The sequence below is a fragment of the Cornus florida genome, unplaced genomic scaffold, assembly GCF_030987335.1.
Source record: "Cornus florida cultivar Cherokee Brave unplaced genomic scaffold, ASM3098733v1 CherokeeBrave_3.0.0_Hap2_Chr04, whole genome shotgun sequence".
Taxonomy (NCBI): domain Eukaryota; kingdom Viridiplantae; phylum Streptophyta; class Magnoliopsida; order Cornales; family Cornaceae; genus Cornus; species Cornus florida.
In genome coordinates, this window is record NW_026775574.1 from 21,523,220 (window position 1) to 21,529,219 (window position 6,000).

The 6,000-nt window shown below is 35.7% G+C and overlaps 1 long non-coding RNA gene across 4 annotated transcripts; it reads right to left on the bottom strand.

Annotated features, from left to right (window-relative positions):
* Positions 1-499: 499 nt before the first annotated feature.
* On the bottom strand, positions 500-5,750 carry LOC132302952 (uncharacterized). Of its 4 annotated transcripts, none has more exons than XR_009481009.1 (3): positions 4,103-5,750; positions 2,556-2,604; positions 500-1,288 (listed from the first exon to the last, which is right to left on the bottom strand). It is a non-coding gene; the product is annotated as an uncharacterized LOC132302952 (long non-coding RNA). The 4 variants fall into 4 exon arrangements; XR_009481008.1 differs by having other exon boundaries at positions 2,461-2,604; XR_009481010.1 differs by having other exon boundaries at positions 2,408-2,604.
* Positions 5,751-6,000: the final 250 nt, after the last annotated feature.

Genomic DNA, 6,000 nt, shown 5'->3' on the forward strand with positions numbered 1-6,000 from the left:
AGTTGCTTGTGAGAGAGGAACCAAATCTCTCTCCCACAGACCCTCTGGTTTGCCCCGCCAACAAACGGATCCAATTCTCAACGCCAGTATGATCCACTCAGAACATATATCATCACAGCCTCTTATAATGATGATTGATGAAGATGATGGAAGAAGAAGGATTGGAGATGCACCAGTCCAGCACACGCGCACACACACACAAATACATATATATATATATACCCACACATACACAAAGGGCTGTTGATTCTGTAGGAAATGAAATCATTGGCTCTAGATGATCTCAGATCCCTTATTTTGTAGGAGATCATCATTTACAGAGAGGGGCAACCACCCTTAGAAACATCCCATCCCTCCGAACGAACCTCATTCTTTTCCCGAGTGCAGGGCAAGTTCAGAGTTGAGAACGAGAATAGAGATGGAGGCGATTGGGGAGGCTGAAATGATTTGCCCTAAAAATATTGATATATATATTGAAATAAAACATAGATTACAGTGATTACCTCAAAATGCAATGCAAATTTTGTTACTTCATATTGTAAAAAAAAAAAAAAAAATTATATAAAAAAAGATCATAAAAAATTTCACCAAATAGAAAACAAAACCCATAAATACAAGTTAGCAGTTGCAGGGGAGAGGGGGGGGGGGGGGGGGGGGGGGGGCGGGGGTGAGAGTTGAGAGACAGCGGCTGAAGCTTGCAAACGGTGAACCCGAACTGGAACAGCGGGCAATGGAAACTGAAAGATATGGGTTTTGATTTTTTGAACAATCTGAAATGATATGCCGATATGGGGGTTTTGATATAGGTAATAGGTTTTCAACTTTTGAATCTTGCAAACAGAGTTAAACTGAAATATATGGGTTTTGAACTTCTGATTCTTGTAGATTTTGTAGTTTGCAGTTGGGGAGAGAGAGAGAGAGAGGGCAAGTTCAGAGTTGAGAACGAGAATAGAGATGGAGGCGATTGGTGAGGCTGAAATAATTTGCCCTAAAATTTTTTATTTTTTATTTATTTTTTTCTGGTGGCCCATCATCCATGGGCCTTTAAATTTTGAGGCCCTAGGCGACCACCTTTGTCGCCTTGCGTCAGGACCGGCCCTGGTTGAAATTCCCTACTTCAGTTGAATGCCAAATGCCAACACCAGTCCTGCCTTGATATTTTGGGTTCGTGGATCAATCGAGCCTTGTAGCTGAGTTTGTCAAAAAACACCCAACTGATGAAGCCCCTTCAGAAATCCCTTTCCCCCTACTGGGGACTCATACAGTGGAGGGCTAGTGGATCCAGATCCTGAATTACAAAAAAATAAATCCAAATGTTGGATTGTTATGCTAAGAAGCTAAGAACAGCTAGGGCATTAAAAATTTTAATATTGGCGGCAGTTCACAAAAATGAGCACGGAGTCCAAAAGGTAATAAATCCAACTTTAATCGATGTGAGAATTTTTCTGATTTGAGCCAAAGTAATTTTTTTAGGGGAGGAACCAGCCATGACCAGCTCGGAGCATAGTTGTTAAAGGCTCAAGGCGTACTAAGATGCCAAATGTCTTCTGGAGCCTAAGCGCAAGGCGCAGTATAAGGCGCGAGCCAGATCGAAGTAAGGCGCGTGTATATAATAATGCATATTTAAACATATATTATTATATATATTCATAATCAAGCAGTAATTGCAGTTAATGTAAGTAGTGAACCCTAAATTTATGAACTTTGTCAAATATTTCAGAAGGTTAAACAATAAGATATATGATATAGAAACTTTTAATTTACTAGTCATCAAGTAAAAAAGAAAATGATATGAATAAATGATTAAAAAATACAAGGCGCGCCCTTTTTTTAGCACGGAGCCTACTAAAAAGTGTGAGCCTGAGGTCTTTATGTGAGCCTGATTGAAGGGGCCTAGCCCATAGTAGGGGTTGAGGCGCTCTAGCTGAGCCTTGACAAGCTTGGGGTTTTTTTGGAGCCTAGGCGCGCCTTTAACAACTATGGCTCGGAGGGTCTCCTCTTGATCCTTACGATGGAGAATCAATCCAGTGCTATGTTAGTGTTGTACTGGATTGCTTCAGGAACGTGTTGGTGAGATCACTCCAACTCCAGATTTTACGAGGGCCAAGCTCTGTGAACCAGTGTGTGAGGCTTCTATGGAATAACTCCATGCAAAGCCTTTCATCTTGTCTATCAGAGCCAGTAGTTTTCCACAACTAAACTTTCAAATGTCAAACCTAACAAGTGGGAAGCAGTCTCAATCCTAAAAGTTCAAAAAGGTCAGGCAAAAGGCGAAACTGATCGTTGTAAGCAAAAAAATCGTAACAAAAAAAGGAGGGGGGGGGGGGGGGGGGGGGGTGTAAAGTGACTAATGAGTGAAAAAGATGAATAGGCATCAAATTTAAAACTTAAATGCCATGATACATACGTAACAGGGTTTTCACTCCATTCGGATTATCCTATGCTGAAGCATGTGGATACCTTTAAAGAACAACTCCCTTTAATCCTAGCAAGTACCTTCTCCCAACCCTCTGCTTTAAAATTATGATGCCACAAATAAATGTGAATACACATACCTATTACCGACACCGCTCAGTCCAACAACTTTCTTCCACACAGTTCAACCTAATATAACAAAATAATAAAAATGGTCAATTTTTTTACAAATATATGATTAGAAAATGAGATACAACCTTAAAGAATGGGAAAACAAAGTCTTTTGCTATAAAGAAACGAAAGGTAACAAGCCAACAATTTTATCATTTACACCATCAAATTTAAAATTACAAAACAAATCAATAAATAAACAAATAAATTGATTGTGCAAACGATGATCAATCCAATAAAACTAGTTTTGATAACAACCGGTGCTATTTCTATAATTCCGCATTGTGCCTATTTGATTAAAAAAAGCAAGGTATTGTTCACTGCTGCAATATTAATAATTTCAAACCTTGAATTCAACATCAGAGTTGATGGTACAGGGAAACTTGCCTATTGTATGTTAGATGAATCATTAATATACTAAAAACAACTTATTGCATCGTTCTTGGCTTGTCCCTGATTGCCATTTATATCTATAAGGTCAATAATCCAGTCACCAAATGATATTTGCAAGAGAAGAGATTAAAAGACACATGTTACATCAATCAATTGCCAAACAAATTTAAACAGGAAGGTTGCATTCACTCTCACTCTAGTTAGCATGACAATGAATAAGATACTTATTGTGTATGTTCGGTGAATCAGTGTAGTTTTGTTTAATAGAGAAATGATAAAAAATTTAAAATAAAAAATAAAAAATAAATTCAATTTCTTTGATACCTAGTTCAAGGAGAAAGTCCCAACATCTTCATTCCCTACAGTCTAGAGATCTTCAAAATGGTTTCATTTAGGACTTAACGACACTAAAAAGTGAAATAGTATGTTTATTACACCAAATAAAAATAGAGAACTTACCAATATATTATGAGCATCAACTAGAGTAATATATGTGGACTTAAGTTTTTAGATTGGTGATTCGGTGAGGAAAAATCATTTAATAATGACAAATAATTGCACTTAGTCAATATGACAACAATATTAACAGTGTCCCCTCTAAAACTAAACCCTAAAAAAATACCCAAATTGAAGGTGTTCAAAACCACAAATCTGCATCTAGCTATTTCCATTGGTTCATTTTACTTTTTTTTTTTTTTAAAATTATTATATAACATGTGGTCTGGTATGAACTATTTTCAGTTTAAGAAATAAAAACACAAGATCGGGTGAAGTGGAAGTAGTGAATTCACAGAGGTTAACACTACTTGGGCCGTGGAGTTAGAATTTCGACCTAATACTAGCATAGTGATGAAATTGTTACAAACAGATTTATGATTACATTGGAAACATAAATTACATCGACTAATTTATGATAATCGTCCTTAATTTGTCATAATCAAATGACTTTAACTCACATGACCAATTCTTAAAATCCATTTTCAAGAACATCCAAAAATTGATTCACGATATGAAGAATAAACTGATTATAAAATCAAATCACAATAAACCAAAGATAGAATATTTAAAACAAAACACGAATTAGCGATGACACTATTGAAATGGATGGAGAGAGAAAGCTCACTGATAATTGCCTACAGAAGCTTCTTCCATGACCTATGTGGCGGTCGGCCACCGCTTTGCAAGGCATCGACGAACTGTTGGCTGATAGAGAGTGGTTGTGATTTATAGCAACCCACTTGCATATATATATATATATATAGATCCAGGATTTCTCAATGGGGTGGGCTAAATAAACATATATCAACCAAAATCAACTGTTGTTTAATTCAATTTTAGTTAATTAACAATGTTTCTTTAGACAATTGACTGATTAAGGCATAGAAAATCCTATTTGGGTAATTAAAAAAAAAAAATTACCAATTTATTTCTGAACAATTCACCACTCAGTACCCTATCTCTTCTTTTGACCAATTTACTAATCCTATTTGAGAATCTATGACTGGAAGCAGAGTGTGAGGTAGTTCATGGCAAGCCCCTTCCAACACTATGGAATTCACTGAAAAGCATGCTTTTTGTAAATATTTTAATTTTCAAGAAGTAACTTTACCCTATATTAACTAGTTTTGCTTGTCAAAGTTCTTGTAATGATTTTTTTTTAGTTCTGAAAAGATTTCCGTCTTCCAAAAGCTTGGCATGTGGATAAAAATTGTTTCAGATTCAATCTCTGCAGATTTCTATTCCAATTCAGATTCTTTTTTTTTTTTTTTTTTTTTTCTTTTTTCATGCCCAGATTCAAATTTCTTGCGGACATAATTGAAAACCAAAAATAAAATAAAAAAAATTATATTTGTTTTGCTGATATAAAATGTAGATTACGATGATTACCTCCTCAAAATGCTACGCAAATTTTGTTAATTTATAGTGTAAAAAAAAAAAAAAAATTATATAAAAAAGATCATAAAAAATTTCACCAAATAGAAATATATATATATATATATATATATATATATATATTGAAAATATAAAGATTAGAGGTTTTTTTTTTTTGAAAATTTTCAATAAAATACACTCGACTACAATTGAGGCTCAGATCTGCTTTTGATCAGGGCAAGAGTATATCCCACCACCCTGGCTGCAACAACAGTTGCCTTTGAGAGAAGAACCAAATCTCTCTCCCACAGACCCTCTGGTTTGCCCCGCCAACAAACGGATCCGATTCTCAATGCCAGTATGATCCACTCAGAACATATATTATCACAGCCTCTTATAATGATTATTGATGATTGATGATGATGATGATGGAAGAAGAAGGATTGGAGATGCACCAGTCCAGCGCGTGCGCGCGCGCACAAATATATATATATATACACACACACACACTACACACAAAGGGCTGTTGATTCTGTAGGAAATGAGATCATTGGCTCTAGATGATCACACATCCCTTATTTTGTAGGAGATCATCGTTTACAGAGAGGGTCAACCACCCTTAGAAACATCCCATCCCTCTGAACGAGCCTCATTCTTTTTCCGAGTGCAGTGCAAGTTCAGAGTTGAGAACGAGAATAAAGATGGAGGCGATTGGGTAGGCTGAAATGATTTGCCCTAAAACTATATATATATATATATATATATATATATTGAAATAAAATGTAGATTACGGTGATTACCTCAAAATGCAATGCAAATTTTGTTACTTTATATTGTAAAAAAAATATTATATAAAAAAGATCATAAAAAAAATTCACCAAATAGAAAACAAAACCAATACATACAAGTTAGCAGTTGCAGAGGGGGGGCAAGCTTGAGAGTTCAGAGACAGCGGCTGAAGCTTGCGAACAGCGAACCCGAACTGGAACAGGGGCGATGGAAACTGAAAGATGGTTTTGATTTTTTTAACAATCAAATGATAGGCCGATATGGGGGTTTTGATATAGGTAATAGGCTTTCAACTTTTGATTCTTGCAGACAGAGAGATAAACTGAAATATATGGGTTTTGAACTTCTGATTCTTGTAGA